This window comes from Equus asinus, chromosome 2 (genome assembly GCF_041296235.1).
Source record: "Equus asinus isolate D_3611 breed Donkey chromosome 2, EquAss-T2T_v2, whole genome shotgun sequence".
In the NCBI taxonomy this organism is placed as follows: Eukaryota; Metazoa; Chordata; class Mammalia; order Perissodactyla; family Equidae; genus Equus; species Equus asinus.
The window spans coordinates 87,626,890-87,653,718 of NC_091791.1; the positions used below are offsets into that span (position 1 = coordinate 87,626,890).

The 26,829-nt window shown below is 47.0% G+C and overlaps 1 long non-coding RNA gene across 1 annotated transcript; it reads left to right on the forward strand.

Moving 5' to 3' along the window:
- Nucleotides 1–221: 221 nt before the first annotated feature.
- LOC139046228 (uncharacterized) lies at nucleotides 222–18,314 on the forward strand. The gene is made up of 3 exons (XR_011505991.1): nucleotides 222–287; nucleotides 13,213–13,252; nucleotides 18,221–18,314. It is a non-coding gene; the product is annotated as an uncharacterized lncRNA (long non-coding RNA).
- The last annotated feature ends 8,515 nt before the right edge of the window (nucleotides 18,315–26,829 follow it).

Sequence of the window (26,829 nt, forward strand, 5' to 3'; positions counted from 1 at the left end):
TAGCTCTCCACAATGTGTCCCTGCCTTTCCTGTCCTCCTCATCTTCCCTAATGTGCCCCAGGAGCTCCCACCTCTGCATCTTTGAACCTGACGTTCTCTCGGTCCATGCCCAGCCTTGCCTCTCCTTGGTTGCCATAAATGCTTCTTTGATTCCTGAAATATTGTGAACAACCTTCCTTTCACCCTGCCATGAATCCCATTGCATTTTCTACTCCTCTTCAGGAATTTATCCCATGGAATTGGTCCTGTTCCCCACCGCCCCCCACCAGCCTGAGAGCTCCTTGAAGGTAAGATCAGCATCTGTGTGTCTAATAACATGTTCTTTCTTGTTATGCATTCTGCAGAGCACCGGCCATAACACTTTGCATAGGAACTGATGTGTCAGTGGTTTTTAAATCTATCTCTACACTTATTAAGATGAAAATTACTCATGTAAGTAATACATAAATAGAAGTTGCTCATAAAGATGCTCAAGGAACTAGAGCATTATAAATGTTCCTTCCTGGCCCCCAATCTTGGTCCCCTCTGCTACCTCTCAAATACTGCCACTGCTGCTGTTTTTATGTGTATTTTCCAAGCCCTTTCTAAACCCTTTCTGCGGTATCTATGAATCTATGTAAAATGTAACATAAACAGCCCCTATGTTTAAATAAGTATATTTTAACATAAATGTATCATATTTATGTAACATAAATGTATCGAACACTTAACATAATTGTTGTTATATATGTATCATTCTGCAGCTCTCTCCTTTTCTACTCAACAATATATCCGCTCTAGTCTGTACAGAGATAGCTCTATTTTCTTAGCTGCTGCATAGCATTTTTTGTTATGAAAACATTTCAGTGTTTGCAGCCATTTCCATATGATGGACATTTGAGTTATTTCCAATTTTTAGGTGTGACAATGTTGCAATGAATCTCCTTGTGCTTGTGTGGAAGTGCTCCCCCGGGAGCAACAACTTGGTCAACCCCAGCGATCTGTGTGCATTTTAAATTACCAGAGGGGAAGGGGGTAGGCAGGAGGTGAAAGGGGTAAAGGGGGCACAGGCGTATGGTGACAAGTGGCAACTAGACTTTTGGTGGTGAACACAATGTAGGCTATACAGAAGTTGAAATATAGTGATGTACACCTGAAATTTATATGATGTTAAAAACCAATGTTACTTCAATAAAAAAAAATAAAGAGAAAAAAAAGAAATTTCCAAATTGCCCCCTAAAGTGGCTGCATAAGTGCATATGCCCACAAAGCAACGTACAAGAGGACACAATTCCCAGCACCCCCGCCAACACTTGCTCTTGTCTCTCTTTGTCAGTCTGGCGGGAGAAAAATGTTATTCATTTTTGTCTTAATTATATAATTGTTTTAATTGGCTGAGTACCTTTTCACATGTTTAAAGGCCATTTGTATTCTCTTTTTTTGTAAATTGCCTGTTACTTTCTTCCCCCATTTTTTCTATTGGAGTGTCTTTTTCTTCCTGAGTTGTTGCAATAGAATATCATCATTAAATAGAATAATCTCGTTAAATAAGATATCTTTGCCCTGGACATGCCCATTGTGGCTGAAAACTGTTGTTACTTCTTCACTACCAGAATTTGTGATTTATACTGATTGGGCAGGATAAATTAGAGTGGATGTGAAGTCATCACAGCAATTAAAACCCTTTAGAGCCTCTTCATCATCAGTGGGAGAGAGTCCAAATTCTTTAGCTCGATATAATCCATATACCTCTATAATCCATCTATCTCTATGGTCTTGATATGATGCCCAGATTTGATTCCTGTTTCCAGCACCTTCTACCTGTCTAACCTTGAGTGAATTTACTTCAATGCTCTGGATCTAGGTTCCATCATTTTAAAAATGTACAGAGCTGTCCCTCCTCTGCAAGTTTCTAACTCTCTGATCTTGTCAAGGTTACTTAACCTCTCCAAATCTTACTTATGCAACTATAAAGTGGGTGCATTGACAATGCCTCACAGGGTTTGGTATTGATGGAATGAGATTCCTTGTGAAGTAAGTTGATGCTGTTGTTAATTATACCCCCTCCTGTCTACCTAGATGACTTCTACTCACCTTTTATGATCAATCTGAGCCTCTTTGTCCCACCTCCCAAATAAAACTGATCTCTCCTTCCTGTGTGCCCAGACCATGCTTCTGTCACTGTACTTGCCACATGTATTATGAGGACACATTCACATGTCTGTTTGCTCTACCAGGATGTGTGTCCTTGCAGGAAGGGTCTGAAGTGGCCAGATTGCGCTCAGCCCCTGGTACCCAACACCCCCAATAGATGACTCTGCAATGGAAAAATAAGCTTATTTGTCACTCTTGAAAAGAATTGAGCTTCCTCATTGTGCCAGGATTCTGTTGAGCCTAGGAATGGCCAGAGGGACACTTAGAGGAAAGCTGGAGTGTTTCTGCAAAATACCCCAGATACACCCTGGGGAGAGCCAGGAAACAGATCTGCTCTAAGGCTCCCTGATGCTGCAGCCTCATTGAAGAGCTCCCCTGATTGACTAGTGGGGTAGGCAAAAAGATATTTAAGGGAAACTGCATTCTACAGTCCTGGTTGGCTCTGTTGGGAAAATGAAGATAGATGAAGGCTGCCAGCCATCTCTCCTGGTTTTGGAGGCTTGTCTTGATGTGAAAAGTGAGCACTGATCAGTCGGAGTCACTTCCATTTTCAGACTTGAAAAGTGTAGGTTTAGGGCAGGAAGTCTTGGAGGCCAGCGCAGAGAGAGGGCAGAGAACCTCCCTAGAAGGACGCCCCATTGGGCTGCTGCGTGCTTCTTAAATCAGTGTATCCCCAGCACCCAGCACACTCTCTGTGCATAGGAAGGCTCAGTGGAAATCCAAGGGAGGGGCTTATTTTGGAGCGAATTGTTCTGAATGGGTACGTAGTGACAGGCTTCACTGAGAACCGGGGAAACCCTCTTTGTTTGGGTGATGTGACCACAGGTTCAAGACCCTCTGTCTTGAAGCCTCCGAAAACAGATTCCCTCTCAGAAGGGCCCCAGGTGCCGATGGTGGAGATGCAGGTAATAGGCCCCATCTGGTGAGAGGGCCAGCCCAGCAGAGCCTGCATACTGGCCTCGCTACCCTGAGCCTCCAAGTCATTGTGGGCGGTCTAACTTGTAAACATGGGCCCAGAGAGGGCAACGGCAATGCAGAGTCGGCCCAGTTTCCCTGACTTGTGTCTGAGTGGCTGGAAGTTGGTCCTTTTCCAGGCTGCCTGCCAGCACCTTCTCCAGACGTGTCCATGACGTAAGAGAGAGAGGTCATCAAGAAGTCCTAGTGTGACCCCTGGCCAGTGGAAGGCTTTTATTGTTATTAGCTTTCAATCTCATAACACCCCTGTGAGCTGTCCTCATCTGAGCCCCATTTTATAAATTGGCAGTGCAGGGGGTTGAGTAATGTGCCAAGGTCACATAGCTGCCTGACTCATGCCCATGGGTTTATCCTTTTGGCCATGTGGCCTCTATGCTTTGGGGGCCTGTAGAATTATTTTGTGGCCTTCAAAGCCCCACTCTTTCCCCCAAAATTGTGTGCAGGGTCACGGCCTCCATCCTTTTCCAGGTGTTGGGGACCATCCAGCCCCACGTACAGAATCTGTATCTGTCTCCTTCTCCAGACATCCTGATCTCTGTCCCTGTTATCTCATGCTAGGACCATTGCAGTAGCCTCTTGGCAGATCCCCTTGCCTTCTGTGTTGCCACCAGCTCCTGGCCCCTCAGACTTCTCTCACAATCTTTTTAAAACATAAATCTTCCCCATAGTAGGCACTCAGTAGATAGTTGTTAAATTGGTCATCCTCCTGATTTAAATTTCCATTGCCAAGGGTCAAGGTCGGAAGCTAACCATGACTTTCAAGGCCCTTGTTGTGTGACCCCAGCTCCTCCTCATGCTGCTCTTTCTAGTTATATCTGCCACACGTGCATACCTGCCTGCCCAGGATGTGTGGGTCCTGCCACGTCCAGTCCCACTGTTATCCTTTTCTCTGTCCCAACAGAATGGGTTACTCACCACAGAGAGCATCCTGGCCCATGTGCACATCCCTCCACCCTAGCACCACCGGGGTGAGTCCCACATGGCTTCTCCCCACCTTGGCCTGTGTGTAATCCATCTAATATCTCCCAAGCCCACAATGGGGTCTCACAGGTAGAAAACCATCTGGGAATGGTTTGTGCCACACACATACACACAGATGTGTGTACCGGCCCCTCTGAAGTGAGGCACACTCTCGTTTCCACTGTATTTGTGTAAAAGCTGGTCACAACCCACTAACTTGGTTTTACAGCCAACAAATGGTTGGTGACCTGCAGCTCAAGAAGCTTGGCACTGGCTCTCTCATTCCCCATGACAACCTCGTCGTGTTGATCTTTATCTCTCCCATTTATATCTGATGAAACTGAGATACGCAGAGATGAAGTGGCTCACTCCGGGTCGCACAGCTAGGAAGCAACGAAGCCAGGGTTTGAACCCAGGTAGGTGGCCCCAGAGCCCATGCTCTGAACCCACAAATGTGGCTCTGATGGTTGATGGGGGCTCGAGGGGCTGGGTGACTCGGTAGGACAGGAGGCCATAGTGAGCGCCCTGCAGCTCCCAGCTCCCTACACACCTGTGGGAAGTGGCCAGCAGAGAAGGAAGAGCTGGAGCATTCACCCTCCCCTCCAGGGACGAGCTGCAGCTGTGGGTGACTTTGCCCACAACACTGCTCTTTCCCCTTAAGGGGAGAGGGGCAGCTAGCTTGTACCGAAGTGAGGGACATCAGGGTCCTTTCCTCATCTGGGGCCTGTGCTCAGGGACGAGGTGAGGACCGGGCAGAACAGGGGTGTCGGGGAGGGCTGGCGGGTGCATGGATGGGGCAGGGGAGCGGAGAGCAAAGTGCAAGGCAGGGACACCCCTAATCCTGCCCGTGACTGTGCACCGGTAACAGCCAGTGCTTCTCAAACGTCGGCTGTGACCCTCTCAGATCTGTCACCTCCTTGCCCCCAGCACCTGGCACCATGCCTGGCACATGTGGAATGAACAAATAAAAAGTGGCTCTTTTTGGAGGCATTTGCCTGGAGGAAAGTGACTGTAGTTCTCACTCTTTCTTGTTGAGGTAGGAAGATGTTAAGATCTGTCTGGAGAACTTTGGAGGACAGCCCTGTGGACTCATGGCAGGAGGAGGCGCTGAGATGAGGTCCCCCTGAGAGAGAAAGTCTGGGCCGGCAAGTTGGGGATTCTGAGCCCCAAACTCCTGGTGATGTCGTGGGAGGTCCTAGAGAAAAAGCCTACATCTGGATGGAAAGACCTGGCCCCTTGGGGCACGGGCTGGTGGCCCAGGACACCCCTGACTGACCCTAACTCCTGCCACTGGCCACAGAAGTCAAGTTCTACAGTAAGGCCCGACGCAGGGGTGTCTGGACGTGTGAAGCAGGTGTGGCCTCCCTCTCTCCACAGGTGTGTGGGGACTGGGCAGCTGGGGGTGGCGGCTGCGGGGAAGACCAGCAGGGCACTCCCACCTCATTGAAAATGTGATCAGCTTTGAGTACCGAGAAGACCAACCAAAGCATTGTTTGCCTGGGTAATTAAGATGCTATTAATTAAATTTCACTTAAAGCTAGTTTCAAACTAATTCTTGATGACACACGCGCACACCCTTCAGAAGGAATGCACCTGTCTCCTCTGGGCTGTGAGGCCCCAGCAGGCTGCTTCACCCTCAGCAGGCTCCAGGCCTGGCCAGGCTGGCACAGAGGGGGCCGTCTGGGGGTTTGTAAATGAATGAGTGACAGGTGGACAGGTGCCATTCCCTCGCTTGAACTTCTTGGCTGCCATCAGGTAGCAGACTGCATGACCTGGAATGTTCCTCTTGTCTGACCCCAGATATCAAGCAAATTCCAGCCTCCCTTGTTCAGTGTTTAGTCTGCACAGTTGATGGGCTCAGAAAGCCTCTGTCCTTCCCCAAGTGACGGGAAGGAAGGAGGACAGCGGGGCCAGGCCCTGCCCTTCTCAGCCCTTCTCAGCCCTCCCTTGTGACAGGTGGGACCCACCGAGCACTCCTGGGGGCTTAGAAGGGCCCAGGCTGAACCCCACATGGAGGAGCACCAGATAAGACCCTCTACCTGGGGTGGGAGTGACAGGCTGGCCCAAGCTGTCCTCCCGTCCCCATCTGATAGGCCCTAGTTCCAATCCCAGTAGGAGGGATGGTGAGAGGCACTGGGCCCAGAATCAGTCCTGGGTGTTTTCGAGAGAGAAAATAAGAGGACTCTTTCCTGGGAAGAGGTGGAGCCTGGCTGGGCTGTCCCAGGCCAGAGGGGCGGCAGGTGGGGTGGGAGGATAGGTGCACCCTGACGGATGCCGTGGCGGGAGGAGAAGAGGGAGGTGCTCCGGGTGGGAGGCCAGGCCAGGCCAGGTATGGGGTGGGGTGCTGGAGGGCAGAGCCCTGGGACTGGAGGGGCAGTGTGCCAGGGCCCGGGGAGCCAATTGCCTTTCCATGGCTAATTGAAGGGGACAATATACAGATTCCCATGTTTGGGATTTTCCTTGAGAATACAGTCCCAGATGTGGAATGACTGGTCTGAACGGTAGGACCATTTTTACATCTCTTAACACAAAGCCAATAGGCTTTCTAAAAGCATGATCTGATTCCATTTCCACTAACTATAAGGGTGCTTCTTTCCTCCCTGACAGCATAGCCAGTGCTATCATCTTAAAAAACTAACAAGCTAATAGGGGAACCATGCCACCTTGGCTAATTACTGCCCTCTGGGGATTAGACGTCAGTGTTGTGCCCTCCCGGTGGCCTCCAGGCACTCTGGTCTAGACTCCACCCCCACACCTCTCAGCAGGGCCTGGGCATGCCTACTCCACCCACCTCAGGCCCTTTGCACATGCTCTCCCCTCTGCCTGGGAAGTAGTCCATCTGCATGTCTCGTTCCCACATCTCCCTCCCATCTGCACTTGTCAGTGAAGCCCTCCCAGACCACCTTGCTTAAAACTGCAGCCCAGCACTTCTTATCCCTCCTGGCTGCTTTGTTTTTTCCAGTGTGCATGGTCCCATATGTGTAGTTCATAGATTAGATTTATTGTCTGTCTCCCCTGCCTGGAATGGATGCCCCATGAAGGCACGTGAAAAGGGGGACAAGGTGGGGGTGCAGAGTTGAATGTCAGCTGGAAGGTGGGGAGGAGCCAGCCACCCTGGGGCCCAGCACTGGCTGCTGGGCTGGAATGAAGGGAGGGACTGAGGACGCTGCCCAGAGGATGGGAAGCATGGGGATGGGGCTGCCTCCTGGTGTCTGAGCACATGCTGCTCTTGGTGGAGGGTTGGAAGGGGAGGGAGAATGTCGCCCACCACTGCCCCCGACAGTGTGTTAACGCAGGGGAGGCCTCTGGGCTGTTCTCTGTCTCAGCTACAGTTTGGGTGACAATGCATGACTTGCAGCAAAGGTGAACACATGGTCCCTCTGATGGGGGGTCCTGAGGGGTCCCAGGGAGGGGGCCCTGGAGGTGGCAGGGGCTGGCAATCCCAGGCCCTCGAGGGGCTGTTGAATTAACCCAGAGGGAGGGTGGGAAAGAGATGGCGTCCCTGGGGAAAACCAGAACTCAGGAAAGCCGGGAGATGGAGAGGGTGTTTGAGGGCAGGGGGTCATGTGGAGGGTCATCTGCAGAACCGGGTGGGGAAGGGAAGGTGAGCTGAGCTGATGATGGCGACATTGAGAAGGGAAACAGGAGGGGAGAGGGTTAATGGCATCGCCCACTGCTGGGCCTGTGAATGTGGAACCCAGTGACCTGAGCCATGACGTCAGCCTGGAGAGACTGACCTCTGACCCCCACTGGCCTTCCAGACCTCGCTTCAGCTTGCCCAGGGTCTCAATAAAGCCATCACTCCCCAGAGTCTTAATAAAGCCCTCAGTGAGATTGTCCCCACAGCCCCTCTGCCTGGGGGATCTGTGCCCTTCTTTGCTGGGGCCTGTGGTTCTCACCCCCTGATTCCTGAGCTCTTCCAACCCAGCTCAAGATGGGGGGCTGGAGGGCCAAGTCAGCAGAGAGCCAGCCACAGCCCCTTAGAGACGAGCTGGTCAGGGCCTGGCCCCAGCGGAACTGAAAGCTGCGGGGTGTGGCTCTGTCTTGGTGAAAATCAGGGACCACACCTCGTGGGTGGAGACCACCACCCACAGCCGGCCCCAGGCTCTCTGGAAGGGAGCTGATCATCCCAGCTTCACTCACTTAGCAAGGCTGGGTCCTCCAGCAGCCACGCGAGAGGTGAAAGGGGCACAGAGAGCCTCTAAATGGCTCATTGAGGAGGCCTGGAAATCAAAGGCAGCTACCAGGAGCTGCCGAGCCTCCAGGCCTCGCAGGGTCTGAGTCACCCAGGCATCAGGTTCCACGGACCTGGACAAGTGGGTCCTGCCGCTGAAGGATGGGAGACATGGGTGACCCACTGAATCCCGTGTGGGTCCTCCCTTCTAGTTGGGTCTTCAGCATCAGAAGTGGAGTGAGAGATCTAGGGGTGGGAAGGAGAAAGCTGCCAAGCAGAGTTGGTTTGGCTTTGCTCCTGAATTTGGAAGGCCAGGCCGAGGGCTCGAGGCGAGATGAAGGACGGGACCAGGGGTTGTCCTGGTGGAGGGGAGGACCACATCTGCGAACAAGTCTGTCCTGAGAAGAGGGGCTCACCCTGTGAGGACAGCTGCCAAATTGGCGATGCCCAGAGGAGGCATCGGGGTTGGGGAAAGGGCAGAGGGCCCAGGAGCCCTGAGGAAGGAGGCGAGAGCTGGGGAATGGCACGTGGGGAGGGAAGAAGTGCACTAAGAGCACGCAGCTGCAAGCCCAATGGCTGGCGTTACTGAGCACTTGCCACGTGCTCCACATGGGGCACCTTTCCACAGCACCACGTGTAATCCCCACCCCCAGCCTTTGAGCTAGCCATCAAAGACTCACAAATCCTTGTCTGAAACCCTGGGGCCTCATGGTTTTTCGAATTGAAAATCTTGTGTATTTCAGGAAAATAAGATAACGGGTATCCTGTATCTTTTATCATTTCCCAGCAGGCTCTGGGGGAGCACCCCATAATCAAATACATCAATATTTTCTGCAGAGACATGTACAAATATTCAGCCTCCACAGAGACCATAAAAAGACTCCTGTCGGTTCAGGCAGATTTTGCCAGCAGAGGAGTTAGTTCAAGACAGGTTTTGCAGCCAATGAGTTGTAAAAAGTCTTTTGGCTTTTAGTGCTTTTTAGATGTTGAAGTTGCAAGTTAGGGATCGTGGGTCTGTATTTGTCCCAAACTGAGGATCTGAGAGGTTAAGTGATGAGCAAAGACGGCACAGCTCGGAAGAGGCAGAGCTGGGGCTGTGGGGCAGGCCTTCTGGTTCCAACCACAGGCTCTACTGTGCAGCGCTGGAGGGGCACCTACGGTTGTTACGACACCTCATCCGTAAGAGCCACAAGGACATGGTGCTGAGAAACTGCTCTCTAAAATCACAGGTGGCCAGAAACCTGGCTGCTTGGAATCCTGAGTGAGAAGTGGACACCTCAGTCGTCAAGGGAGGACCCGAGCCAGGGGCTTACTGTGACTCAGAGAACCGGTCCCCATCGCCAACCCTGCAGAGCTCCAGCTAAGGGGTTTTCGGACACAGCATCCCACACCATCTTCCCTTTGTACTTTCTAAGGAAATGGGACCCCGGGTCTACCTCTCCGTGCAGCCCCTTTGCTGTGCCATAACCGTGTCAAACACTGCTTCATCTAAATTTGTTCCTACACCTGCCCTTGCCACAGATCCTACAGTAGCCCTATCACTCCTCTGGTAGGACGCCCCCAGGTCCCTGGGTGTGCAAGTTAAGAACCCTAATTTTATTGGGCTGTGATAGTGCATCCCCAGTGGTCTTTATCAGACGGGCTTTGTCATCACTGATTAACATGAACACCTCACATTCAAGTCGCAAAGCCCTTTCACAATGTGGTTTCACTTAATCCCTGCTAAACACTGGTGAAGTAGGAGTTCCTAGTAGCCCCAATTTACAGATGGAGAAGAGGCTAGTGCTGGTCATCGTGGTGCATAACATCTCACGGGTAGTGAGCGCTGGAGCCAAGATGCAAAGCCAGGTCTGCTGAACAGCAACTAGGCTCTTCCCTCCTCTTGGGGCCTCCCGAGAATGCCTCTAAGAGTGATGGTTTCAGCTGGTCACAGCTGTGAGTGACCTGGGGCATGGATCCCCTCTGCTGTGGCCCTCAGGGGGCTGGCCATTGCCTGGGCTTCCCATAAACATCTATATTTCCAATTTCTTTTGAAAAGCAAGAAAGTCCGATGACTCACAGCCTCTTTTCCACCTGGCAACAGTTCACCGAGCCAAATGGTAGCTCCCCATTTAGACAGGGCATGCCGTCACCAGCTTCCCACAGGCCTCATCCAGCTACTGCACCAATTTCTTTGAGTCTCTAGCATCCTGAAGGCATTTGTACCTGTAACCTCTGCTCCACATCTCTGACAAAATGGGCAACAATCTCTGCTTACATGCTGCCAGGCACAGGAGGCTCACTACTTCCTGAGGGAAGGGAAGACTGTATCCACGTGCTGAGAGCTACAGGACCAGGTGCTACGCACTGTGCTTGACATTGACATGCTTGATAGTTTAGTGAACCTGTGAGAAACGTAGTTTTAGCTCCATTTTACAGATGTACAAATTGGGGCTTGATGAGGCTTGTGCAGGTGCAAACCCTGCAGAAAGTGGTGGAGCTGACACTGGAATAGGTCCCTCTTGTTCTGCAGCCCATGCTCTTTCAGGGGCTGCCCCCAGACCTTGTCCCAAGGCTCTGCGGGCAACATCGTCTTCATCTAAACACCTCCCCCCAGTCATTGCGGGAGGGACACCCTCATGAAGCATGACTGTGGGCTCTGCACAGGCTCTCAGGAGGAACCAGGGCAGGACTGGTGGATCATGAGGGCCAGGTATGGATTTTCCCTCTCATTTACCAGTTGGGTAATTATGGCAAGAGAGTGCTCCATGGTGTATAACATGTGACCTCCAGTGTCAGGACTGGGGAGAGGCCAGGACTCAGGAAGGCAGATCCTGCTCTCTGGGGCTGATCACTGGGTTTCCTTCCAAGAGGAGACCTGAGACAAATGGAAAAATGCTGCCTGCAGGTGAGAAGTGTGAGGAGCATGAAGGCAGGAGAGAGGTGTTAGGCTGGAGATGGGGCAGCTACAGTGCCCAGGACAGGAGGACAATGGGATGAGGGTGGCCAGCCTGGGAGCTGTCCTTGTGGACACAAGGCTCTGATCCGCCCATCCCCGTTTCAGAGCTGGAGACAAGCTTTCAACCCCAAGTCTGACATAGAGTCAGCTGCATTTTCTTTCTCTCAAAAACAAGCAGTTTAGTGGCTAGGCAGAAGCTGTTTAGCAAAATAAAGAAACGCGTAATCAACTCCTACATTAGTGCCTCCTGACTATGGAGAAAACTGACCTGTGCTTGGTTGCAGCGTCTCCCGAGTGGCCACCCAAACCATCTGGAGGGCTTGTGAAAATGCAGGGTACTGGGCTCCATCACCAGCAGTTTCCGATCCAGTGGGTTTGGGATTTGTTTTTCTAACAAGTTCCCAGCAGGGTTTTGCCCCTGTCTGAAATTACCTTATACCTTCCCAGAAACAGGCTGCTAGCCCCGAGACCACACTTTGATGCCCGCTGGCCTGGATGAGTCCATCACTGGTCTTTGCTGCCACTGTCTGGTCACTCTTGAGAATGACATGCTCTCCCTCTGATGGATCAATTATTCGTCCATCCATCGGGCTGTTCATTTTAATTTTTATTTCACTGAAAGTATCTTCAGTGGGATAAATTATTTTCCTTGTAAATTTCTCAATGAAGATTTTATTTACCCATTGGGCTTTAAAAATCCGTATCAAATTTCATCAATATAACTTCTACCTCTGTGATTTTTCTTTAGAGGTCCTTGTCACTATTATTAGTTTATCCATTTCTTCAGCCAATGAAAATTTTTATTTAAGCTGTTTTACCTATTGGATTGTGTGTTGACTTTTTAACAAATTTCTTTTTTTTCCCCCCTGGCAACTTGGTCAAAAAGGCACTGGAGTTAAAATGACAGGGTCAAAATGTTCTGCTGTGTCTGGGTCACACGAGGATTATGAACTGACCTCTTTCTAAGGAGAACTAAGAAATCTGAAATCGTGAGAGTTGGGAGACCTGGGTTTGAATTCACGATCTGCCACTTGCTGGTGTGATCTTGGGCAAGTTACTGATTTTCCGTTTCCTGAGGATTCAGTGAGACAACATCTGTAAAGCCCTTGGCACGTAGTAGGTGTTTCAGGGCCTGCAAGGACCTAGGCTGCATCCCCTCTCCCGGCTAGACTGTACTGTGATGCTTCGTTCTCCCTGAAATGGAAGTAGCAGACCACCCTGAGATGGAGCGTAGTCTGTGGGTCTCACTCCTCCTTTGAGCCCAGTTGTTTACAGGACCATGCAACATCCTGGCATTATCTTCAGGGACAAGAGATCCCCAAGGTCCTGGACTGTGGAGCGTCCACAGTCCACTGATGGGCTGGCTTGCAATGGGCTGGGGTGGGGGGACCTGGTGGGTTTTCCCATAGCCTCAGTCAAGCCCCTCTGAGGACGACTGGGCAACTGTTTCAGCAAAAACTGTGAATGTTCTGTCACCTTCTCTGGGGCAAAATTGTGTGTCCACAGTGACAGCTAGAACACATTTCCCCTTTCTTGTTTGGGGCATAAGGAGACAAGTCCCCCCCCCAATTTATTTATTAGGACATATATCAGAAGACTAAGCAAGCAGGATTTTTAAATGACTTATGTATGTTTTTATTATATATAATTCATTTAAACTGGTCCTTAAACAAAAGAAGTAGGATTTTTAAAGCAAGGTGCTTTCAAACATCTGCTTGAGACAAGATACATGTCTTCTTCCCTCGGAGCAGCTTCGTAGGCCGCTATTCTTTCAGAACACACATAGGGGTTTTGGGGTGCCTTGCTGAGGGATGAGGGGGCGGGCTATTGTCCATCTGTCCCCAGGAGAGAAGGAATCACCTCCCAGCTGTTCTCGGCAGCACCAGCCCCATCCTGACGTTTTCCCAGGGTCCCTCATAGCAGGAAGCATCGCTATTTTATTCAGGATTGGGGAACTGCTCACCGATACTGAATGCTGAAATATGTAATGATTGACGTTTGACTTGGGTTTGCCTAATTTCTGTCTCCCCAGGTTCTTCGATTTCCGGCAGGGAGCGCATCTTCTTCTGAAGGTATTTCAGATGGGGGTGAGGAGCAGGGTCCTGTGCTATGTTAAACAACGTTAGGCAGGTTTGGGTTTGGGGAGTTGTTATTATTGTTGTGTTGTATTTTACTGCAGAACTTCTTGGAAACGTTAATGAGTGTATCCAGTGCCTCCCAAACTTATCTGATCCCTTGGCATTTTTACTCCTGTTGAGCATCATTTTAAGGGATTAAATGTTGGAGAGCACTGATGTATTAAATGATTTGGGATTGGAAGCAGACAGCAAGCTGGCTCATCTCAATGAGGATTTGCTCTGGGACCTTTCTGTGTTTCAGTTTCTTAAAGGGGACCTGACATTTTCTGCTTTGACCCATGACCATGGGACCCTGGGGAAGGTCTGACCCTGCAGGAGAAGGTCAGAAGTTAGGTCTCAGAGGACAAACGTGCTTGATGGATGTATTAGTCAGGGGTCTCCAGACATATAGAAGCGATAGGATGTGTATATATTTAGAGAGAGAAAGAGAGATTAATTTTGAGGAATTGGCTCAGCTCTTGTGATTGTGGTGGTGTGGCTTAGTACCTTCTGCCTTGAGAAGGTCGGCTGGAAGTCTGAAATCTGCAGAGCAGGCTGGCAGGCTGGAGACTGAGGGAAGAGTTCATGCTGTAGCCTGAGTCTGAAGGCTGGAGGCAGAATTCCTTCTTCCCTGGGGGACCTCAATTCTTTCTTCTGAAGGCTTTCGAGTAATTGATGAGGCCCACCCACATTACCTAGGGTCATCTGCTTTACTCAAAGTCTACTTATTTAAATGTTAATCTCATCTTAAAGACACCTTCATAGCAACATCTTGACAGCTGTTTGACCAAACATCTGGGCACATAGCCTAGTCAAGTTGACACATAAAATTAACCATCACAATGGACCATGAGGAAGTGGGTCTTCCAAATATGGTGGTCAGGTTGGGGCAAGGAAGCAGGGCTGTATTTGTCTTTGCCTGAAAGTATCTTTCACCTTCACTAACACTATGGAATATCTTTCTCTGCCCCTCTGGAGTGGGGTTTGGCCATATGACTTGCTTTGGCTGATGGAACTGTGATCAGAGGCTTTCGTGTGCTTGTGTGATGTGGGTTAGAATCTTGTGCTTCTGCCCTCTGCCTTGAGAAGGTCATGCCCCAGCGGTGCTGGACCCAGTCTGGAACCACTCCAGCCAGTCCCAGCTGAGCCACAGCGGTCCACCACCCGGAGAGAGAGAGAAATGCTTTCTGCTGTAAGCTGCTGAGCTGGAGTTGTTTGTGTGCAGAATAGCTGTGGTGGGAGATGGCAGTGCAAACCGTTACTGTCCTCTGGTCCTTGGAGATATTACAGGAAGCACTCTTCCTCACTGATCAGAGAGCCCTCGGTCTCATGTCGGATCTACCGTGGTCCAGATCCTGGCCACGCCACTCAGAAGCTGTGGGATGAGCATTTGAATGGGGGTTGTTCTTTGGGCCCCCAGGAAGCTGCACTGTGGGAGAATCAGGGTCAGTTTGCCCGAGAAAAGAGATGTAAACTGAGTCCAGAACTGGCGTGGCCCAGAGGCCTGTGCTAAAGCCCCTACTACACACAGGTATGTGTGTGTGTGTGTCCACGTTCAATTACTCACACTCATGACATACACACAAACAGGCACGCACACACACACATTAAGGCTGGCAGTTTTCTTCTGGAATCCATTATGGCATCCACCCGCCCTTTGCCCATCACTAGGCCATCTTACGAGAGCCTCTGCAATGGAGCCATCCCTGGTCCTAGTCCTGTATGATTATGGGCTGATGTCTTAGAGGGGATGGTAAGCTTGCCATATTGGCTTTACTGTCCTGTCCCTGTGCTTGGCTGATACCCTCAGTTCCCTGGGTCCTCCCTGCATGTCCTGTGGGGACTGTGCCACCAACAAGGCCAGGCAGCAGCCGGCCCAGACTCGCCCACTCCCCGGCTCTGGCTGAGGTCCAACTGTCAGTGACGCTGTCCCTCCTCAAGTGCAGGCCCTGGAGGAACACCTGTAATAAAAGCCCATGCTGACCAATGTGTAGGGGCCAGAGGGCATTTACAGGACCAGTTCCCCAGATCTGCAGAAATGATGAAACCAGTCAGGAGTCAGGAAATTTATGCCTGTATATCATGTAAACAACATAATGCAGCCCCAGATTCTGCTTCTAGAGTTGCTGGGGGAGTGATATGCTGAGCTGCCGATGGCCAAATTTGAGGACAGAGGGGGAGCTTCTGGGAGGTGTGGAGAGATGAAGAGCAGCCCCGGCCTACGTCTACTAGGACCTGATTCCCAGCTGATGTGTGTGCACATCCTGTTGTAACATTTAATTCTCCAGTCTTAGGATATGCTATTGCTCTTGCCTGAGTGAAGGGTGGTTGGGACTGTTTCCTTGGTGTTTGGAATAGGAGTAAAATAACCCCACATGTTCTGGAGGTGGGGAGAGATGAAATGCAAAGGTGGGGAATCAATCCCCTAACAGCCCGGCAGCAGCAAGGAGAGGAAATCCACACAATAGACTGGAGACTCCTCTCTGGGTCCTCAAATGGACCTAAGGAGAAATCAGAGTTAATAAGACGCAGAGAAGAGGGCAATGACTTCTCAGGAGGAGGAACAGCCCATGTGAGTGGGAGTCTGCCTTTCAGAGTCACCCAGAGTTGGGCAGGGCTGGAGTGTGATGGTTGGGTGGTAAGAGAGGGTGGAGGGGAGGCCTGTGCATCCATCACACCTCGCTGGCTCTCAGCCTGGACTGGAGCTCATCACCAAGGCTTGGAGGGTGGCATTGCAAGCAGAGGGAACAGCATGAGTTAAGGATGAGTTAGAGTCTATGTTGACTGTAATAGAGATTTGAATTTGCTTCTTATTTTATTTTACTTCTTTTGGGTTCTCTGAGTTTTCTTCACCTTGCTTGAAATAGCCGTATTAACTTTGTTCATCCATTGACTCATCTACCTATCCCTCTTTCTGTCTGTCTGTCCATGTTGGGTCCATTTCTCTGCTGGGTGATGGTAACAGAGGAAAGTAGCTATGGCCCCTGCTCTCCAGGTTCCAGACCCAATAGCCTTTCCTCATGTGTCTTCGTGATGAATTGCTCACCCTACCCTCTCTGGTCCATGAAATCATATTCACCTTCAAGGCTCATCTTTCAATGACTCCCTCCTCTGTGAAGCTCCCCCAGATGGTGGCAGGCAGAATCAGTGACTCTCCATGCTGCTGCCTGGGACACAAGCCAGTTGAATGAATGGATGGATCAGCCAGAGGAGGTCACTTCCTGGTTATTTCACTGAGTTGACCCATTGATTTGCTGTTAGGTCATGAAAGTCAAGGAAATGTGGGGAAAGAAGCAAAAATGAAGTCTTGGCAGCAATTGAATCTCCTTTTGCAGCTCAGAGCTGAGACCAGCTACCAGCCTCCCAGATTCTAGGATGCCTCCCTGCCTGCCCCACCCCACCCCACTCCGACAGGCTCCAGGAAAGCTTCAGAAGTGCATAACTCCAGGGACAGTGGGGGACACTCATGTGGAGTCAGGAAGACCTGGTTCCATCTGCCCTGTCCCTGTCTTTCCTTCCAGGGCACGTCCTGCCTCTGCCCACTGACATCTGCCTCTACTACCTATCCTGTGCTCTACTGCAATAGGCAGAAGTGCAATCCAACTGAGACACACAAGAAATATGAATGTTCTTTATTCTGATGCCAGTCCCCACGCTGCACAAGTGAGGGAATCCTAACCTTAGCCAACACAGATTCTCCCCCTTTCCCTTATGGCTGAGATTGAAATTTGGGGAAGAAAGGGCTTCTGGTCCTTGGTGTCAATTACCCATGCAGGTCCTGGGGTGGGGAGAGGAGCATCCTTCGTCCCTGTTGCGTGGTCCCTGTTTGCTGCCTGCCTTTCTCCTCTGTAATGCTTTTGGCTCTCAGGAATCATTCTGTTGAGAGGCTGCCCAACATCCCCTCTGCTTAAACACCCAATGCAGCCATTCCCTCTAGGACCATCCCTGATGCTTCTCCTAGGTCTTTACCGAGAGGCAGGCATAGCTCGCCTCTGCTCACAGACCCCAGAGACTTACCTGGATTCTGATGCCTCCTTCAGTCTTAGTCTGGGGACGACCTGCAGAACCACTCTTTGAAATCCACCCAAATCTACACTCTCGTTGTTTCCCTCAACCTCCCCCCCGCCCCCCACCAAGAGCCTAGGGAATGGTTTTCCAATTGGTGGGAGGCTAAGGTGGCAGAGTAAGGAGGGTGGTATCCTTACTCTCATTCATCATGTTTTTCTCCCAAATCTATGGTCTATGTCATTGAAGGGCCTTCTTAGCTTTTGAAATTCAAAGCCAGGAAAGGGTCCATTTTTATAACCTGCTCATGGCTGTCCCTCCTTCTGTGGCGGGTCTGTGAGCACACAATGGGAGGGGACTGGGCAAGGTGACGCAGGATCAGTCGGGGAAGAATGTTGTCCTCCTTACTGCCTCACAGCACCTGGACTTCCTAGACCCCAGGGACTCTCACTACACCACCTCGTGGCTGCTCAACCCATGGCTGTTGCCGTGAGTGTGAACCACCCAGTGCTATTCCACACCTGGAACTACAACCCCCTTCTTCCCCTCTCTGACCAGGAACTCCAATTTCCTAGGCTAACTTACTCCTTTCTTGTTTCACCTGCTTTTCACTCACTTAGGCCTATACTCCTCCCTTTTCTGCCAGTGTATCAGTTGCTCCCTTAGTTTGGAGCCCTTCCATGGTGGCTGAGGTGGATCAGGGAGGCCTGCACTGGGGTTTGGATCCCAAGATGAAGCTGGAGTGGGGCACCCTATCTATGGGGACCAAAATAGGAAATACTGGGGGAGAGCTGGGGGAACCACCAACTCTGGCTCACATCCTTAGCAATCTTGTATTAGTCAGGCAAAAATTGCTCTAAGAGGTCATTCAACAATCATGTGGCTTAAAGAACAGAGAAATTTCTCTCTCGCACCAAGGTCCCAAAGAAATGCTACAAGTCAGCAGGAGGCTCTGCTCCACATGGTCATTCAGAGATCTAAGTTCCATTCACATTTTTCCTCCATCATCCCACAGGTAAGTGGTTCTCAACTTTGACTTCATATTAAAATCACCAGGAAAAATGTGAGAAAAAAAAAAAAATCCAGGTGCCCAAGTCTCATTCCAGATGAATTAAATCTGCATCTCTGGATGTGGGACCTAGGTGTCAGTATTTGTTTGAGCTCCCGTGGTGTCAAACATGACACGATCATGTTTGAGAATCATTGCTTAGGGGATGATCCAAGATCAACATTTCTCAGACTTGACCGTGTGTCAGAATTACTTGCAGGGCTTAGGAAACACAGATTGCTTGGCCCCACTGTCAGAGTTTCTAATCCTGTCTGATATACACCCCAAATTTAATTTCTAACAAATTCTCAGGTGATGCTGATGCTGCTGATCTGGAACCGCACTTTGAGAACCACTGCCCTAGTTTCACTGTCGAAGCTGGGCCCCTGCCCGCTCTGGGTTGCAGTCTTTGGGAAGGGGAAAACAGAGACACCTCCCTGATTGCAAGGCTGCAGTCATTTTTCAGCCGTTATTCTCCAGACCCCTGTTGGGCTCTTAAGCAGATGGTTCTCCCCAGAAGGAGACCACTAATGAACCTCCACAATCGCCCAGTAGGAGAAAACACTGGCAATTAGACATCTGGCTTCCAGGAGTCACCTTTACCAGATGGCCAGGCATTTTGTGCTTTCTGTTAATTATCTCTCCCTCTTGGTTCAAGCCAGTCTAGCCATTGGTGGCAGCGGGTGCAAAGCCAGGAAACAGTGCAGGAGAGGTCTATATTCTTCGCACATACCCCATCTTCCAGGCTTCCTGGAAGTTCCTCGTCTGGAACAGGTAGGGACTGGGGTAGAAGGCAGATTGGGTGAATTTATAAATATGATTATTACACTGGGATGAAATGGAGTTATTTCTATTACACTGGGTTAGATAATAACAAGAGTGTATTTGCTTACCATCTAAGTATAACTGGAAAAGTTATTAGGTCCATCTAGGATTTTACCTAAGAGTTAAAAATAAATAGCCTACAGAGCAGGTTTAAAGGTAGATGAGGGGCCAGCCCAGTGGTGCAGCAGTTCAGTGCACACATTCCACTTTGGTGGTCTGGGGTTCACTGGTTCGGATCCTGAGTGCAGACATGGCACTGCTTGGCAAGCCATGCTGTGGCAGGCGTCCCACATATAAAGTAGAGGAAGATGGGTATGGATGTTAGCTCAGGGCCAGTCTTCCTCAGCAAAAAGAGGGGGATTGGCAGCAGATGTTAGCTCAGGGCTAATCTTCCTCAAAAAAAAAAAAAGGTAGATGTGAAAAGGTATAAAGTTAGTTTCTGCTTAAATTCTATGAATCCAGTTCATTAAAATAACTGATCATGTGACAAAGTGAAAATGGTGGAGTAGGCAGTTCCAAGGTGCCATCCCTCCACAGAAATGTTGAAAAAAGAAGTAAAACTGCCAGAATCAACTTTATCAGAAATGAAAAATAGTCAAAGGTTCACAACCATGAAAATGCCGAATCAAGAAAAAAGTAACTTGGGGCTGGCCTGGTGGTGTAGTGGTTGGGTTTGCATGCTCCGCTTCAGCCGCCCAGGGTTCACGGATTTGGATCCAAGGTGTGGACCTGTGCACCACTTATTGGGCCATGCTGTGGTGGTGTCCCATATACAAGATGGAGGAGGATTGGCACTGATGTTGGCTCAGGGTGAGTCTTCCTCAAGGGAAAAGAGGAAGTTTGGGGGCTGGCCCAGTGGTGCATCTGTTAAGTTCGCACATTCCACTTCAGTGACCTGGGGTTTACTGGTTCGGATCCTGGATGTGAACCTACGCACCACTTGTCAAACCATGCTGTGGCAGGCGTCCCACATATAAAGAAGAGGAAGATGGGCACGGATGTTAGCTCAGGGCTAGTCTTCCCCAGCAAAAAGAGGAGGATTGGCAGCAAATGCTAGTTCAGAGCTAATCTTCCTCAAAAAAAAAAAAGAAAAAGAAAAAAAGAGAGGAAAATGGGCCACAGATGTTAGCTCAGAGCCAATCTTCCTACACCCCTAAAAAAGGAAAAGAAAACAGTAACTTAAAAATGATAGAAAACATCTTGCCATGTGTTTATTTGCCCTTACCACACCTCCACCCCAGCTCGGCAGCCATCTTCAAGATGGCAACCTGCATTCCCAGTGTGGAACTCTGGTCCCTGGTTCCAGAGGAAGCAGAGCAGATCCTATTCTAAAATAATTGTGATTTTTCGGTTCTAACTTGTCTGAGAGTTACCTGAAAAACGGTCTCAAGGTGCTTGCCTTTGTTTCACCTAACCTGGAACTCACTCAGCGTGGACAGGCAGTGGGCATTCCTTGATGACATTGTAAAGCAAATGACCAACTCACTTCTGCCTGGGGCAAACGCTTACAGTTCAGGCTGAGAATAGAGAACCCAAAGCCTGGGAACAAAAGCTAGGGGAAGAATGTTTTAGGATATTAGGGCATTCAAAAGTTCCCATGAATGCTGAGGACTCAAGAAAGCCACATGTACACCCAGGGCAGAATGCATGCTCAGAGAAGACCTGAGAAGACCTTAAGCTTTCACCTCTCACTGATCTCTAGGATCAGTGGAAGCAGAAAGTGGAGGCTAAGGTGGAATCGTTAAGTGTTGAAGACTGCCCCGACACAGCCAATCTGAAGAGACTAGGAGAATCATTTTTCTTTTCTTCTCTTTCTTTTATTTCTCTCTCCTTCTCTCTTCTCTGTCTTCTGGTGCTAAAGGAAATCTCTGTGAAAACACCAGCTGAACACAAGCTAAAGGAACAGAGACTTCAGAGACCACACGTGACAAGGAATACAGATTTTATAAAAAAAATAGTTTGGAAAAGTCACTAAACAAACTAACAGGTACAGCCCACAGCAAGCAACACAAACAAACCCTGTGGAGGGGAGAGGAATCTGATTTTCAGAGTTACCACATTATAATCCTCAAAATGCCCACTTTTAAAGAAAAAATTATGAGGCAGGCAAAGAAACAAAAAATTATGACCCATTCACAGAAGAAATGAATAGAAACTGTCCCTGAGTAAGCACAGCTTTGGACTTACTAGGCAAAGACTTTAAATCAAGTGTCTAAACTATGCTCAAAGAGTTAGAGGAAACCAAAGAATTGATATTTTGACAGATACAGAATGTTAATAAAGAGACATAAATTATAAAAAGAAACCAAGCAGAAATTCTAGATCTGAAAAGTACAATAACTAAAATGAAAAATTCATGAGAGTTTCAATAGCAGATTTCAGCAAGCAGAAGAAAGAATCAGTGAACTTGAAGATAGGGCATTTGAAATTATACAGAAAGAAGAAAGAGTGGAGAAAAAGAAACACAGCCTAGGGGAATGATGGGAAACCATCAAGCATATCACCATATGCATGAGAGTCCAAGAAGGAGAAGAAAGGAAGAGGTAGGAAGATATTGAAAAAATAATGACCAAAAACTTCCCAAATTTGATTTTAAAAACCCACTAATTTATACATCTTAGAAGCTCAACAAACTCCAAGGAGAATAAACACAAAGAGATCCATAAGACACATTATACATTAGGGCATTCATTGCTGAAAGCCAAAGACAAGAGAATCTTGAAAGCAGGGAGAGAAGTGGCTTGTCACATACAAAGGACCCTCAGTAAGATTAACAGCCAAATTCTCTTCAGAAACTGTGGAGGCCAGAGGCTGTGGAATGATGTGTTTAAAGTGCTGAGAGAAACAAAACTGTCAACCAAAAATTCTGTATCCAGAAAAACTATCCTTCAAAATTAAGGGAGAAATTTTAAGACATTCTCAGATAAATAAAATATGATGAAGTTTTTCCCTCATAGACCTGCCCTACAAGAAAAGTTAAATCAAGTACGTCAGACTGAAATGAGAGGGCACTAGACAGTAAACAGTTCAAAGCCATATGAAGAAATAGGAACTCTAGCAAAGGAAACTACATAGGCAAATATAAAAGTCAATATTGTTGTGTTTTGGGTATGTAATTCCTCTTTTGGTTTAATATATGATTGAAAGGACAAATGCATAAAACAATAATTATAAATGGGCACCCAGTGTACAAAGATGCAATTTGTGACAATAACAACATAAAAGTGGTGAATGGCTGTATAGGAGCAAAGTTTGTGTATGCTATTGAAGCTAACTTGATATTGGTTCAAGTTATGTTGTTATAAATGTAGGATGTTAACAATAATCTCTACTATAACCACTAAGAAAATATTTATAAAAATATACAGTAAAGGAAATGAGAAGAGAGTCAAGGAGGTACACTACAAAGGCAGTAAATGAGGGAATGAGGAACAAAAAAGGTATAAGACATACAGAAAAATAGAAAAATGGCAAGAGTAAGTCCTTTCTTATCAGTAAGTACGTGGAAATTGTTTAAACTCTTGAAATAAAAGACAGAGATAGGCAGAATGAATTTTAAAAAATGATCCAACCATAAACTGTCCATAAGAAACTACCTCTAGATCCTAAGACATGAATAGGTTGAAAGTAGAAGGATGGAAAATGATATCCCATTCAAATAGTAATCAAGAGGGCTGAGGGGGCTATAGTAATATCAGAAAAAAATAGTCCTTAACTCAAAAATTGTTACAAGACACAGAAAAAGTCACTATATATTGACAAAATGTTCAACTCATCAAGAAGATATAATAATTAGAAACATATGCACACTTATAAACAGAGACCCCCCCCAAATGCAGCAAACATTGACAGAATTGAAGGAAGAAATAGAAAATTCTACAATAATAGTTGGAGACTTTGAATACCTACTTTTTTTTTTTTATTAATGTTATGATGGATTACAAGCTTGTGAAATTTCAGTTGTACATTTTTGTTAGTCATGTTGTGGGTACACCACTTCCCCCTCCGTACCCTCCCCCCACCCCCCCTTTTCCCTGGTAACCACCGATCAGATCTCCTTCTCAATATACTAATTTCCACCTATGAGTGGAGTCATATAGAGTTCGTCTTTCTCTGACTGACTTATTTCGCTTAACATAATGCCCTCGAGGTCCATCCACATTGTTGTGAATGGGCCAATTTCGTCTTTTTTTATGGCTGAGTAGTATTCCATTGTGTATATATACCACATCTTCTTTATCCAATCATCAGTTTCTGGGCATGTAGGCTGGTTCCACGTCTTGGCTATTGTAAATAATGCTGTGATGAACATAGGGGTGCAACGGACTCTTGAGATATCTGATATCAGGTTCTTAGGATAGATACCCAGTAATGGGATGGCTGGGTCATAGGGTATTTCTATTTTTAACTTTTTGAGAAATCTCCATACTGTTTTCCATAGTGGCTGTACCAGTTTGCATTCCCACCAACAGTGTATGAGGGTTCCTCTTTCTCCACAACCTCTCCAACATTTGTCGTTCTTGGTTTTGGATGTTTTTGCCAATCTAACGGGGGTAAGGTGATATCTTAGTGTAGTTTTGATTTGCATTTCCCTGATGATTAGCGATGATGAACATCTTTTCATGTGTCTATTGGCCATATTCATATCTTCTTTTGAGAAATGTCTGTTCATGTCCTCTGCCCATTTTTTGATTGGGTTGTTTGTTTTTTTGTTGTTAAGCAGTGTGAGTTCTTTGTATATTATGGAGATTAACCCTTTGTCGGATAAGTGGCTTGTAAATATTTTTTCCCAATTAGTGAGCTGTTTTTTTGTTTCAATTCTGTTTTCCCTTGCCTTGAAGAAGCTCTTTAGTCTGATGAAGTCCCATTTGTTTATTCTTTCTATTGTTTCCCTCAACTGAGGAGTTACAGTGTCCGAAAAGATTCTTTTGAAACTGATGTCAAAGAGTGTACTGCCTATATTCTCTTCCAAAAGACTTATTGTCTCAGGCCTAATCTTTAGGTCTTTGATCCATTTTGAGTTTATTTTGGTGTGTGGTGAAAAAGAATGGTCAATTTTCAATCTTTTGCATGTGGCTGTCCAGTTTTCCCAGCACCATTTGTTGAAGAGACTTTCTTTTCTCCATTGTAGGCCCTCTGCTCCTTTGTCGAAGATTAGCTGTCCATAGATGTGTGGTTTTATCTCTGGGCTTTCAATTCTGTTCCATTGATCTGTGGACCTGTTTTTGTACCAGTACCATGCTGTTTTGATCACTGTAGCTTTGTAGTATGTTTTGAAATCGGGGATTGTGATTCCGCCGGCTTTGTTTTTCTTGCTCAGGATTGCTTTAGCAATTCGTGGTCTTTTGTTCCCCCATATGAATTTTAGGATTGTTTGTTCAATTTCTGTGAAGAATGTTCTTGGGATTCTGATTGGGATAGCATTGAATCTGTATATTGCTTTAGGTAGTATGGACATTTTAACTATGTTTATTCTTCCAATCCATGTGCAAGGAATGTTTTTCCATCTCTTTATGTCATCGCCTATTTCTTTCAAGAAAGTCTTGTAGTTTTCATTGTATAGATCCTTCACTTCCTTGGTTAAGTTTATCCCAAGGTATTTTATTCTTTTCATTGCGATTGTGAATGGGATAGAGTTCTTGAGTTCTTTTTCTGTTAGTTTATTGTTAGTGTATAGAAATGCTACTGATTTATGCACGTTAATTTTATACCCTGCTACTTTGCTGTAGTTGTTGATTATTTCTAATAGTTTTTCTGTGGATTCTTTGGGGTTTTCTATGTATAAGATCATGTCGTCTGCAAACAACGCGAGTTTTACTTCTTCGTTACCTATTTGGATTCCTTTTATTTTTTTTTCCTGCCGAATTGCTCTGGCCAGCACCTCCAGTACTATGTTGAATAGGAGTGGTGAAAGTGGGCACCCTTGTCTTGTTCCTGTCCTCAGAGGGATGGCTTTCAGCTTTTGTCCATTGAGTATGATGTTGGCTGTGGGTCTATCATATATGGCCTTTATTATGTTGAGGTACTTTCCTTCTATACCCATTTTACTGAGGGTTTTTATCATAAATGGGTGTTGGATCTTGTCGAATGCTTTCTCTGCGTCTATTGAGATGATCATGTGGTTTTTGTTTTTCATTTTGTTGATGTAGTGTATCACGTTGATTGACTTGCGGATGTTGAACCATCCCTGTGTCCCTGGTATAAATCCCACTTGATCCTGGTGTATAATCTTTTTGATGTATTGCTGTAATCGGTTTGCCAAAATTTTGTTGAGGATTTTTGCATCTATGTTCATCAGTGATATCGGCCTGTAGTTCTCCTTCTTTGTGTTGTCCTTGTCAGGTTTGGGGATCAGAGTGATGTTGGCTTCATAGAATGTGTTAGGGAGTTCTCCATCTTTCTCAATTTTCTGGAACAGTTTGAGGAGAATAGGTATTAAGTCTTCTTTGAATGTTTGGTAGAATTCTCCAGAGAAGCCGTCTGGTCCTGGACTCTTGTTTTTGGGGAGGTTTTTGATTACCGTTTCTATTTCCTTACTTGTGATTGGTCTATTCAGATTCTCCATTTCTTCCTGATTCAGTTTGGGGAGATTGTAGGAGTCTAGGAATTTGTCCATTTCTTCCAAGTTGTTCAATTTGTTGGCATATAGTTTTTCATAGTATTCTCTTGTGATCTCTTGTATTTCATTGGTATCTGTTGTGATTTCTCCTCTGTCATTCCTGATTTTATTAATTTGCGCTTTCTCTCTTCTTTTCTTGGTGAGTCTGGCTAGGGGTTTGTCAATTTTGTTAATTCTTTCGAAGAACCAACTCTTTGTTTCATTGATCCTTTCTATTGTCTTTTTTGTTTCAATATCGTTTATTTCTGCTCTTATTTTTATTATTTCCCTCCTTCTACTGACTCTGGGCTTTGTTTGTTCTTCTTTTTCTAGTTCCGTTAGGTGTCGTTTGAGGTTGCTTACGTGAGCTTTTTCTTGTTTAGTGAGGTGAGCCTGTATTGCGATGAATTTCCCTCTTAGGACTGCTTTTGCTGCATCCCAAATGATTTGGTATGTCGTGTTCTCATTTTCATTTGTCTCCAGATAATATTTGATTTCTTCTTTAATTTCTTCAATTATCCATTGTTTGTTGAGAAGCGTGTTGTTTAGTCTCCACATTTTTGCACCTTTCTCTGCTTTTTTCTTGTAGTTGATTTCTAGTTTAATAGCGTTATGATCAGAAAAGATGCTTGATATTATTTCAACTCTCTTGTATTTGTTGATGTTTGCTTTGGTTCCCAAAATATGGTCAATCCTTGAGAATGTTCCATGTGCACTTGAGAAGAATGTGTAACCTGCTGTTTTTGGATGAAGTGTTCTATATATATCTATTAAGTCCATCTGGTCTAATTTTTCATTTAATTCTATTATTTCCTTGTTGATTTTCTGTCTGGATGTTCTGTCCATTGGTGTTAATGGTGTGTTGAGGTCCCCTACTATTATTGTATTGTTGTTGATGTCTTCTTTTAGTTCTATTAAGAGTTGCTTTACAAATTTTGGTGCTCCTGTGTTGGGTGCGTATATATTTATAAGTGTTATGTCTTCTTGGTGGAGAGTCCCTTTTATCATTATATACTGTCCCTCTTTATCTTTCTTTATCTGTTTTGCTTTGAAATC